Source organism: Nylanderia fulva, unplaced genomic scaffold (genome assembly GCF_048542155.1).
Source record: "Nylanderia fulva isolate GAGA-0341 unplaced genomic scaffold, ASM4854215v1 Scaffold14, whole genome shotgun sequence".
Taxonomy (NCBI): Eukaryota; Metazoa; Arthropoda; class Insecta; order Hymenoptera; family Formicidae; genus Nylanderia; species Nylanderia fulva.
The window spans coordinates 3,381,258-3,394,988 of record NW_028189622.1 but is presented as its reverse complement, the minus strand read 5'-3'; the positions used below and the strand labels follow the sequence as shown (position 1 = coordinate 3,394,988).

General features: G+C 36.1%; 1 protein-coding gene across 9 annotated transcripts in view; it reads right to left on the bottom strand.

Moving 5' to 3' along the window:
- tei (irregular chiasm C-roughest protein teiresias) overlaps window positions 1-13,731 on the bottom strand; it is a 325,060-nt gene that overhangs the window by 7,653 nt on the left and 303,676 nt on the right. The gene's annotated exons all lie outside the window — the stretch shown is intronic.

Here is a 13,731-nt window from a genome sequence, read left to right as displayed (position 1 = left end):
CGCCACGATAGGCGCTTTTTGTGCCTTTGCTAAAAGCTTCATATCTTATTAACGACGTAAATTTCCATCGAAACGATCCTTCACCGATTTTATTTCAATCGCGAGAACGCGCGCGATGATTAAAGTTGTCGGGGTGAACGAGTGTCTTTTATAGTTTGCTTTTTCGACGCATTCATCACTGTCGTCGTTTTGTTTCTGGCATGTTAAAATTCAAGGGTGGCGAGTCGAGAGACGAGAGACCAATAGATGCTGGCAAATAAAAGGCAAAATGTCGAAACACAAATCGATAACGTATTGATAAAAAATAACGATCATTGATTCTACTATCGTCATTTTTTGAAGTTATTTTTTATAAATATTTTTTGATTGATGACGTGGCAACGAAACTTAAACTTGCATGATAATCAAATATAATATTTAACACAATCAAAAATGTAGGTTTAAACGCGGATTTGGATTTTATTTTAAAAAAATAAAATAAAGGATATGAATATTCAACTTCAATCAAATGCAGTTTAATTATATAAGTATAGATGCGCGTATACAGTTTCCTTTATTTCGCGTGATTCGCCAGGAGATTTTCGAGCGGCTTGTCTACGCAAAAACACGTCTTTTCTCTTTCGCTGGAAACGGTCTTCTGCCTTCCTTCTCTCCGAAATCGTCAACAGTCTTTTATTTTCGGTTAACATACGCGGATTATTCGAGAAGGTCGCCGTAGCGGTTACCTGCTGATTTTCGCTCGCAATAACAAGGCTATTGTCTCGACAACGAACAACACAACACGCTCAAATAACAGGGGATATAATAAAATTTAGACAAATAACCTGTCTCGACAACACGCATGACGAGACATAAACATGTCGGTAGGATATACTTATTTTATATTAACGGTAAAACTTCTTAATTCCTACAAAAATGATATATTTTCACGAACTAGATCGACGTTTTTCATGGCCACTTGATTTTTGATTGAGTGATAAAGTAAAAGTTAATGTAGGCTAATGATCAACCATTAATAAAAGATTAATGATATCGCGTTGTGATGGCAGATATAGAATTTGTTCTCGTCATGTGTATTTTCTACATCTTCTGCACTTAAGGTAAGTGTTTTTCAAAATTTTATTTCTGAAGAAAGGAAAAAGCGCATAAAAGTGCACGAAAATATAGAAAGCATGCGACATTATAAATTTATCATTCTTAAATGCTCTTTTAAAATGTTTTCAACATTTCAAGGATTTGAATTTGTCGTCGCTTTTATCTTTTATTCACATTCAATCATCGCGACATTTGACAGCCAATATCCTGATATTGGCAACATGCTTTTGTCACATTTATAATAATTATTTATTGACCATCTATTGAATTATTTAGCACGATTAAAATATTATTAAACAGGTTATATAAAATTAAAACTTGTCTCACTTTTCTGGCACGAACGAAGTGATAGATATTACTGTTACACGATAAATTTCTAAAAAAGTTCTGGAACCGAAATATACGACCTTAAATATATGATCCCTCCTGAACCCGTTCCCGGCCGTAAATCCGACCTTCGGTGACACTTCCGGTGCAAGGGGATGACCCGGAGAGAGGGAGAGGATGGGGGAATCGCCGATTAGCACTACTGTCACTTCCGGCATTTGCCACCCTCTTCTGTTTACCAGCATCTTTTCGTTAACGGTGAGAAATAGTCTCGATAATCGTATTAATGGGACAGTACGAAATATTCGAAATACTGTGCAAATCATTAAGAATTGCATCGGAACTTTATAACAAGTTAACTTAAACATTTTGTTATGTATAAATTATTCATAAATCGGAAATTGATTCTGTTTGAAAGTAAGAAAAATTGATACTATGACAGTTCTCAATTATAAAGAATATATCTCTAAGAAAAATAATTTCTAAATTTTTAAAGTCGTGTCTTTAAGAATTAAAAGAATTTTAAATAGACGTGACCAGTAACAAGATTGTGTAGTATCGATTAGAGTTGCAAATAAAAAAACAAATACTTGTTCGATCCTACTAGTAAACGATAACAAGTTAAACTATCTATACTATAAAAAAAAACTATATCGATATTTGACGATGAGATGAATACGGTGGAACAATGCATATATACGATAATACGCATCGCCAAAAACTGACGTTCCGATATAGGAATCCCAATTTTGTAATAATCGAGTATATTGTGTTTCGAGTTCTTTTTTTAAATATGCTCTGTTGAACCGGCATGGAAATATCGTATTTTTTTCACATCGACGCGTGTCGATTCATACATTTTTTTATTTACAAATAGAAGGAAACTTGGAATTATAAAATTGTGTAACGAAAAATGGGTGTAGCTGTAACATTTGCGATAATTCGAATCCGTAAAACTGTGTGCACCGAGTGCATTAAAATCTGAAATTATATTTTTCACGGTTGAATCTCTTTCAACTGCATATTAGTTTTTTTAGTATAATAATTATTAATAATAATCGCAATTATTTTTTCCAAAATCAACAAAATAATCTGATGATGAATTATCATGATATATAGTTTAATAGAATTGAGTTTAGTGCTGCTGGTTTATACGAAATTTATACGATGCAGCGAGACATGGAATGCGGTTCGCAACGCAGAAACTTAGCGTTATACGACAATGCAAGCAGCCCGTAGTCATGTTACCACGACGACGTTGTACAACGCTTGCAAGCACAAATTGCAATCATGGGTTTTCGATTTCCCAGCCTCAAGGCGATCGCGATTTCGCAAATTGTCTTGCGCGCGCTGCAGTTCGAATTTCTTCTTGGTTCCGGAGGTTTGGCGATAAAGTCTCGGCTTCGCGAGTTAGCGTTTCTGAGTCGGAAAATCAGAGGAGATTGTGAAGTCTTGACGAAATAAGATTTTCTTTATTTTTCCTCGGCTTTTAGCCTCGAAGAAAAATTTTCACCCGAATCGGACGAGGTACTTCTTATTGTAAAAGTAAATTACGCAAGAACGAGGCTCCGTGCTTTAGACGACAGCGCGAAGTCCTTGAGTTTTCTTTATGGCTGGATTAAACGGCTATATCGTTTTAGTGATTGGAATAGCGAATTTAGAAAGTAGCACAGAATCGTATAATCCGGTGTAATTTATTTCTGGATACCGCGCTATCTTTTTCTCCCTTCTATTGCTCTCTGTCCACTCGTGTGACCGATTACCTCGTCATCTCGAGCAAATGCTCAAAATGGTTGGAAGTTGCCATGACAAATTGTGCCTTGTTATCGGTTTTATCTACGCACTTTAAATAATTGAAGCGTGAATGTCGCCATTTAACCTCGGTAACTATCTGTCTTTCTCTTTCTCATTTTCCACCTCAGGGCAAGTGCTCGTCCATCGACCACCCTCTTTCTTTCTCAACGGCCTCTCTCATTTGCACGGCTCTCCTGCTATGTGGAGCGAGCTCTCTGACCCCGACCGTATAGAGGTGATCCGTATAGAGTGAATAGAAGCGGAACAGTACAGGCAAGCAACCGCAGCATCGTTCATGAATATTCCTACGGCTGAAATTGCTCGAATATCTTGAATGTGGTTATCTCTGCGGCGAGTCTTTTTGCCACCCTTCCGTCAACCTTGCTTTGCTCGGCGCTGATATGTGTGAGCTCATATGAGCTTCCTTTCACTAGCGCTCCATTTTTTCCTAAACATTCTTACGCACATATGATGGCGTGCGTCGTTCTAATATGCAAATGCGTGCTGGCTGCGTCACATGCCACGCATGATCTACATGCCACAGTTGCACCTACAGAAGCGAACAGGACTAAAAATTTTGTGTAAATAAAATATATTAAAATGAATACTCTGGAGAGATGTTTTTCGGAGATTTATTTATAATTTATAAATATCGGTGATTTTTTAAAAATTAGATTGCAAAAATTATGATTGAAACTAAATTTCTTACAGGTTATAACAATATTGATAATAGAAATATTTATATAATTTTAAATTCAATATTTCATATTTTCAGTGTCTCCGAACATATTTTTTGCTTGCTGAATTTTTAATATTTTTTCGTCATGATTGTTATATTCGAACCATTCATATGGTATCAATTCTCTCGCATTTAAATTTTATTTTATATTTATTTTTGTCTTGTATACCAAATAAATTGTGACATAATATTACATAATATGCAAATTTAAGTTTTTTTTAACATGGCAGAATATCAAAATGTATAAATTATGTACGCGATAAATGCTACAATTATTTGTAATGCAAAGCGAAATTCTCGTGCGAATTATGCGCTTGGAGTACAACAAAATTGGGGAAGAAATGTCATAAACAAAATGTTGAAGTGGGCCGATGTGCGCACGCCATTTGGTTTCACAATGCGTACTCGCGATAACGATTACGAGGGTGTTAACGATCGCTACTCGACAAACTTGAGCAAGGAAAGTGGAGTAAGGAAATCCGCGAGCTGCGTTCAACTACGGAGCATGTCGCAAATGGTTCCTCTTCTCGGAAAATTTCTTTTCCCGAATGACACTTTAAACGCACCGCGACGTTACCGGAAAGAATCTCTTAGCAAGTTAAATGAATCGCAAACGATTGCCTATAACAGCAATGTGATTCATTTCATTGTGCGCCGTCGGAGAACTTGGATGGAAACGATCGTCAAAGTAACGAATTTCCTCGTGACGACTCGGCGTCGTCGTATCGTTCGTTTTAGAATCGAGAGGACTTGCACTTTGTCCGCCACGAAGTTTAGATCGATAGCGACACGGATTTGAATCTTCTCGCTGAACATTATCCATCGTTTAAGGAAATTATGGATCAATGGTCCGTATTTCCCATTATCGGCGATTTTCACGATAATTTCTACGCACAATGTGTAAATGATAGTGTTATAGATATTATCAAATATAACACGATAAATTGAAAAGTATTATAAAGACTCTTTATATTTTGTATATTTTTAAAAAATAGAATATTGTTATAAGTAAATATTTGAATAATTTTTCATTTAATATTTCAATCTGTGTATTTAAAATAAAATCAATGTATATATATAGGGTATATATATTGAAAAAATAATTAGTTTTAAAATTTATAAACTACTAGAATTAAATTTATATTATAATTTACGGGAAAAACCAGAAATTGTTGCAACTGTAATCCACTTTGTAGCAATCAATTATTAAATTTCTATTTACAGAGTGAAACATAATCTAAGGATACAATTTTCCGTGGAATAAGAATATTTCGCAAAAGTGCAAGCTATAATATCTCCTCTTTAAAAAAAAAAAAAAAAAAAGAATACATTGTTTTGTTTCAATATTGCGATAAATTTTCACGCGATGGCACCTTACAGCGCGATGCTTTATCGTTAAATCATGAGATAAGCTAAGCTTCCAATGGCTGCTCCAATTTACGTTCACGTTCCACTTAGACGAACAAATAATGCACGCGAGAGAAAGCGATCGGTTAGAGAGAGAATAAAGAGCGGATATTCGTTGTGGCATTAAATTAAATGAATTTCACTTGCAAAAATTTGGTTTCGATTCGAAATCTATCTATATATCCGTGAAATTGTTATCGCGCGCGGCGCGTAACAAATTATTCTCTCACGTTTCTCGCGCGAACATAACAGCTCGCTAATTAATTCGTTAATTTCCAATTCCGAAATCCGAGAAGACGGCGGCGCGTTGCGCATTGGATGACAGTTACTACTCAATGTACGTGTCACGATTACCGCAAGATTGCAGACATGCTCCGTGTATATCGACGTGCGACAAACTCCTCGGGGGAATTCTCAGGAGAGAATCCGAAGGCATAATATTCAACGACGTTCAAAACGAAGGCATCCTCGTCGATTTAACAGGTCGCATCAGAAACTGTTCGCATAATGCGTTAACATTGATAGCTCGCTTCGATCGTTTAATGCTCGATGACGTTCATCGTGTCTGACGGAAATATAGTTTCGCACTTTTCGTCAAAGTCGTGACTATTATTATCTTCTGAGAAGAGAAATCCGACTTGTATTAGAATTACATTGCGTAATTTATTGCGAAATTATAATCACTTGGTCCGGTATAATCGATGAGCTGAGAAAAATATTTTCCGATCATTTCTCACGCACTGAACTAGAATTTCTGACAGAACAAAGAGAAGAGGAGAAAACCGTGGCGCGAGAAAATCGTATACCTTTGGGGGATACGATACATCCCGGAAAGTTCTGACGCTATCCGTGCGAGAATTCACTCGGTTACTCGTAGTTCAAACCGATAAGCATCGATGCTCATTCAGAGCCTGCGATAATGTCCACGAGGTTAGGTGCCATTGTTTCAAGATTTTAATAAATGATAGCGGTTATCTATTCATTGTTCTCTGTACATAATAAAATCATCGAAGTAATCTCTGCGGCTTTTACTGATATTGAAGCTGAGTTAACAATTTTCCGTCATGCATGATTTTTAGACGAATATTTCATATTTGTCATTGTTTCTTATTCTAAGCTTTTAGAAGCTTGCTTTTAAAAAACAATTTTTTAAAATTGTACATAAAAGAGGAAGAATCTGGTTACAAAATTATTTAAAAGTTAAAATACAGTTTCTAGACTCAATTTAAAGTGAGCCTTATATATATATGTGTGTGTGTGTATAAGCAAAGCTCAACTAATTCAAGATCGAAAGTTGTTAAGAAAGATAACATGCAATAAAATTTCTGATAAAGAAACATTTTCTCATAATTCGAGCGAGAATATTGAACTGTTATCATTATGTTTTTGTAATATTCCGGACATCTTTTTACAAGCCTCGATATCGCCGAGGATTCAAAAGCTTAAATAATATTCTTTCATGGAACGCGACTATGAAATGGCTCTCAAGAGAGATCGTGCGAATATTTACATTGGGATATCATCGCGCCGTTTCGATTATTCGGTTCCCTTCTACGACATCAAAAATTCTTTTTACAAAGTCCCTTCACGCGTGACGCGACGGACGAGCGATTATACTTGGAGTAAAAGCGAAGCGGAAACTTAAATTGAAGTTAGCCGTCCATCCTCCGTGCTTTCAATTTGTCCTAAGTTAACACTGACGCGGTTCAGCGGCCGTGTATTGCCTCTTCAGCTTTCCCGGCTTTCGTTTTTTCCATTTCTTCGGAAACGCCGAGCGATATATAGCGTCCTCGAAAAGAGGCTGGTATGAGGGCACCCTTGCCCTCGGGAAGCGTCCCTCTCGAGGAACGATAAGGGATCGAGTTCGTAATTGTGTCAAAAGAAACGAAGCCCGCGAACTTACGCCCCTTCCGCGACTCTTCGGAACCCTCGCAATAAACTTTAGAAAACCGTCGTCGAAAACGCCCGAAGGGATGGGGCTCGATATTGCTGTCATCGCATACGCGATGAAAAACGTTCAATTCTTTTCTCTCGATTCCTCACGATTTCGGCGATCTCTTTGACCCGAGGGACCGCATTTTATCGGTAGAATGTGGTTGGTTTCGGTTCATTCGTGTACGATACTTTTGGGAATGATCTCGCGTGAAATTATTCACACGACGACTTTTTACGACGAAATTAAAACGGAACATTGAATTCGCATTGTTGCATCGTTGAAAATACGCTATTGACAGTTTGTGTTTCGCCATTATCAATATATCCATTGCATTTTTAACAGATATATATTTTTTTTATACTGACAGATGAGACTGCGAAAAAATGAAGAATTTTTCAATCTATAGAATTTTTTCTCCTTTCGTAAAAACAATTATCCTTTAATACATTAAATTTGTCTATCGTGATTTGACGAAGCGCTCATCTTCGTCTTTCTCTTTCTCTCTCCAATCTCTTTTAATCTTTGATAAAGATAATCACTGTCAGCGAGCGTCTTAGGTCTTAATTACCTATCTCTGATGCAGACTTTTTTCTATCCTCGTCCATTCTATTGTACATTACGCTTCGTTCCCTCTACACCTCCGGTATCCACCCCGACCATTTCCTTCAAGTACTATCATTACCATCAGTGCAGCATCCGTGCATACCACGTGTTCATCGTTACTTCTCTTCCTTGGTCCCCGAGGACATCGTGTGTACGCCCCGCAGGACTTCCACTTTCCCTCTAATAAGTTTATGCATTGTTCTCCCTCCCTAGTTGGAGCTTCCTTTTTACAGCCTTGCCGCGAGTATGCGGAAAGTATTTTTGCCGGAAAATACTTTTTCTACTTTCCGCGACGCGAACAGAAAATTATCATCTCGCTTATTTCTAAAGAATTCCAGTACATATATTAACGTAAAATTATATCCTTACTGCTTTTGAAATATTTAAGACCATTTTCCCCTAACATATCTCTATATATATATAACACTTTTAATCTTCTTTTAAACAAAAAATCTTAAACTCTTTCTGAAAAGAATATTCAAGATTCAACAAAAAATTGTATTTAATATATATATATACATATCTTTAGAATCGTATTTATATACAACGCTATATTTAACAAGTATCGAAATGTGTGCATTGTTTCACAAATGTCTTACTAATTATTTTTAAAAAAATTGTCTATCTTTTTAAGTATATATTTAAGTAATTTTGTTGCGACATATATATAACACTTTTAATCTTCTTTTAAACAAAAAATCTTAAACTCTTTCTGAAAAGAATATTCAAGATTCAACAAAAAATTGTATTTAATATATACAATATATACATATCTTTAGAATCGTATTTATATACAACGCTATATTTAACAAGTATCGAAATGTATGCATTGTTTCACAAATGTCTTACTAATTATTTAAAAAAAATTGTCTATCTTTTTAAGTATATATTTTAAGTAATTTTGTTGCGACCAAATTTTTTGTATTTGCGTACATATTTATGTGTATGCATGTGTACCATTTGTACTTCTCGCTGAAATTAATGCCGCGATCGGCGGCGTCTCGTTTCTTCTCTGGCGCGGATAATTGTCGCGTTTCGCGAACGAAGCGTTTATCAAGCAAAGTGCCATCCGGTAAGAGTTTTACGAGAAACTTTTCTCAGCCGCGAGGTTTCACTCTCGTAGCCGGCAATAATTTTATTTACAGCGAGCGCTACGCCGACATTTACGCGGCTTCGCGTGGGCTCGGAACTTACGCTTCCATGTTAAAGTTACGAGTGTCACGAGATGAAATTTACGCGTCTCGGCAGCGGCGACGCGAATTACATGTATTGCGTGTACGGTGACCAAGTTTTAAAGCTAGGTTTCCGGGACACGATGTGTTTCAGATGACATTCATCGTATAATCGAATAATCAATTAACTCTTAGTTCTCCGCATTAAAACGAAGGTATTTGTAATTAAACTAGCGGTGCTACTGTCTTGATAAACATTAACAGGATAAAAGGTCCGATATGATGGGATATAAAGCACAGTCACATTTATGAATGGATGAGGAATAGGCTGTCAGTAACGCGTCGTAAAATGTGCGGTCGAATTGGCTAGCCAGCACGATAGCTTTCTCGCAAAAATGCGTCGTTATTTCTCGACCTGACGATTTTTGACATTTCGTTGTCCGCATTGTCCGCCGATAACTTTTGGGCGTTTCCCGTCATGTATCACAGAGTACGCCATTGTTTGAAGCACTAGAACCTTGGCACAACGAGTCTGCTAGTTACGCGATGATTATAGACGACAAAGCGTAGAAAAAAGTTCAAAAGGTTTTGTATAGCAAGAAATATATAGTTGTTATAATATTGCAGAATATCCATTATTGAGGTGTTATATTTTAATGAGACATTATATTACCAAAGTGTAAAATATAACTATAATTATAGAACTTAAAAAAAAAAAAAATGAAAGGACGAGTAATTGACAAAGGATAAGAGATTCTATTTTTTAATAAAAAAAAAAAAGGAAAACTTGAGGAATACTTGTTAAAAAGAAAGTAAAATTATATCGTACATTGAATATCAAAAATATTTAAAAAATATATTAATAAAATAACACGTAAGAAGTTAAATTTCTGATGCTATCTTCAAAGAAACGTTTAACATTTCTCACTGCTTGTTTTGCTATCGATGTCGACAGAACGATATTGGCTACGCGAGAAATTAAATACTGAACGTAAAAACTTAAAAACTAAAAGCATACAATGGATACGTTGCGCTCTACGCACGAAATTTAATACGAGAAAATGGAATGGAATTGGCAGATACGTATCAGATACAGCATCCTTTTAGATGTCGGACAGCAGCGAGAGATGAAAAAACAGGCGGAGCAATGCGTAAGAGTGGGAAAAACATGGTTGGAACCCTGCGGCGCCTTAATCGCATTTTTCGTTTTATTTTCGAACTGTGGCCGATATCGTCGCGCGTATAGAAGAAAAAGAGAAAGAGAGTCACAAAAGCCGATTCCGCGGAAATAATTCCAGCCAGGAGGCCAAACAGGCCGACGGGTAGATGAGAATAGAGCCGCGAACGAGAACTCTTTAACTTTTATGTGCGTCGCGCGAGAAACCCAGTCTCCTCTCGATCGACGACCTCTGACCTCAGTCGCAGAGGTCTCCTCCGCACGGAGGAAATCAATCGCGAGGCGGGTGTGCGAAGGGGTATACGTCGCGATTCGCGCTGAGAAATGTTACTGTGCTCGACAGAGATTGCGGAAGTGGAGGGGAATGAAAAAAAAAAAAAAAATAGAAGAAAAAGAAACGGAGACCGGAAAGACCTTTTGCGGCGAGCGAAATTGTGAGGCGCGAAATTTCCCGAGGCGGAACGACATTGCCGCGCGAACTTGTCGGGATAATGTAGGTTAATCCCTTAATCGGGGTTATTAGATAAAATTTTATCCTCCAGGCTTTAGAGCCAGTACTTTCGTGGTACTATTCTTGTGTGTCCGCGCAGACACACTAATGTACCCTTATTAAATACCTAATAACGTTTATGAGTTAATTCACTTTCCGAGAATTGTTAAAAAGTCATCCGGCTAGGAAGTTGGAGAATGGAGAGTGCAATTGTTCCTGCGTTACAGTAATGTCTTATATTGCACTTATTGTAGAAATGCGGACAGCAGAATTATGAATTTCTTTTTACTACGTGTGTTTGCGATGTTATATTAAAAAGCAGAACTGGTAATGCTAATTAGAGTGCAGCTGTTGCATCCTACAGCATATCATGCTGCAACGCTGAAATTATGTCATGTTAATATTTTGTAATAGGTAAAAAGCTTGATATTTTATATTCAACATGCTTGATACACATGTTCGAACGTTGGATCATGAAATAGTACTCGTAATAATGTTATAAATCACCCTATTTAATTGTCAAGTTAATTTATACACGATTTGATTCAAAAGGTCCTCACATCGTTCGCATTTTATTTTTATTATGTATCAGATTATAAGTTTCGTTTTGGAGAACACGTCCGAACCGATTTGCTGCTATCCTTCAAACTGGCTTTTATATTATCGATATGCTCGGTCAGCTTCGCTTCGGTTAGTGAGAAATACATGTTCGGCGTGCTTGAAGGAAAAGGGAACTGCGCGATGTACGACGCAGCTGGGCAGTTTCTCGATTCGATATATTATCGAGAAGTGGGAGAGAGAAGCAGAAAGAGCATACGTATAACGCACATTTGTTCTCGATATTCTGCTGGATTCATTCCGCATGTATAGGCTCCTACATGTGCATATGCATATTTTAAATAGAAATTTTCCCGATTGCGAAAAAACAAATTCGAAACCCATCATAAATGGTATAAATAATAAATAATAAATATACGAATATTCTTAATATGATATATTCTGATTTATAATTTTTAAGAAATTAATTTATTTTTTATATATAAAAAAGGTTTATTATTTTATTCCTTGGTTAACTATTTTTCGTGAGATAAATGCTTTTTATAAAACGAGAATGAAGAAAAGGAAAATTAATCTAACAGGAAACGATAATACAACAACGCCGCATCGACGATAATACCAACAAGCAATTATACGGCAAAGTTTTAATATTCAAAATACAATTTGTGCGAATCCGAGGGAGCGCTGTAATTACGTGTTCTAATTTAGGGATTAAAATACGCGAAGACACGAAAATTCTTCGGCGCGCTTGGAGCGCGTGATCGCGCTCGTAATACCAAGGACGATAATTGAAATTGGATACGAAGGGAGGACTCGGTTAATAAAGCCAATTACGGTGATTCCAAAGAGATAGGAACGAGAGAGCGTCAACGTCGATCCTTCGAGAAATAAGGAAGCATTTCTTCCCTCTACCTCGCCCTTCCGCTTTGACAATGAATCGTCCTGAATTGCATAACGGTGGAATCCTCGAACCCCGTAGATTCTCTATAGAATTACAAAAAAAAAAAAAAAAAAAAAACTAGCGTCGGCGGTACAGGAATATAATACGCAATTATTCATCAATTAATCGGATGATCGTGCAGTTTCGTTTTTCAGCGCAGCAGAATAAAATTCAATACATAAATCAATGCGTACGACGAAGCTCGCGATAATATCTATAACGAAAGACGTCGTATGAAATACAACCAGCTTTATCGCGAGTAATTAACCCGGTTTAATTTTAAAATTAACGCTACACGAGAATTCGTTTTTTATTTCAATTTTTTTTCGGATGAGAAACAGATGTGAAAAATGAAATAGTAGATAATCGAAATATGTAATATTCTTAATCCGATCAATACATGTGTGTCTAAAAATATTGAATTCGGCTTCATTAAAAGAAAAACTGTTACATTTTCATGCAATTTCAATCCAATTTTTTTTACATTTATTTTTTTTTGTATTTAGTAAATATGCATGTATTTAAAAATAAAGAGAGAATTTAAAAATTCGTATATTTTAAAATTAGAAATATTTTTTTAGAAATCTTCCGTCTATAAAAATGTTACAATATTTGCAGATTTATGGTATGTTAAAAATGAAACAGCATATAAAAACTCAATTAAAATTTTTAGCAAAAACTAAATATAGTTTCACCTCGATATTTAATCTCGATTGTTTTACGATAATAAAACTTAATAAAGAGCAGATTGAATTTTTGTGACGTACGATATTCATTGACGCGGTTATAAGGACTTCTTATCAAGTTCTCGCTTCTTTTAAAACTAGCAGCAACAATCGAGATTTCATGGAGAAACATGGATGCGAGGAAGAGGACAAATCCCGCGGGGCGATACGTCGTTTTCCCGACTATCGGTTCGCATCCAACTTTTCCTACCCTTTTTCAAGAGCCGGCAGATGTAGGTGGATGGCAACAAGACAAATTATCAGGACGTTCTGGATATTCGCCCCCTTTCGCGCACCCGCTGTCGTGGCGTTATCGTCCCATAAAAATTCGCGCAATGTCGGAAAAGTATGTGGGAATGAGAGAACGGACGTCGTATAAATGTATAGGACAGCTAAAATACACGATGGATTCAAAAGCACTTCTATTTTATTGCTATGCTTTTATCCGAATAGTTGCGCTTTGCTGACTGACGTAGGTACAATCAACAAACACCTGCCATTCAAACATTCGATGCTTTGATCACTTTGATTGAAGTATAAAATAAAATGTGTCAATAAAATTTGTCACTTATAGTCAAAATATCTTAATTTTTTTCTCTCTTTATAAATTTCAATTGTTTGATTAAATATATTTTTTTACATATTTTCAGACATTTATTTTTTTACTATAAAATTCTAGTGTAATTTATAGCTTCATTAAATGTATATTTTATGTTTTATATGAGAGCCTTACTAAGTTCTTAATTATTATTTACAGATATAGATATT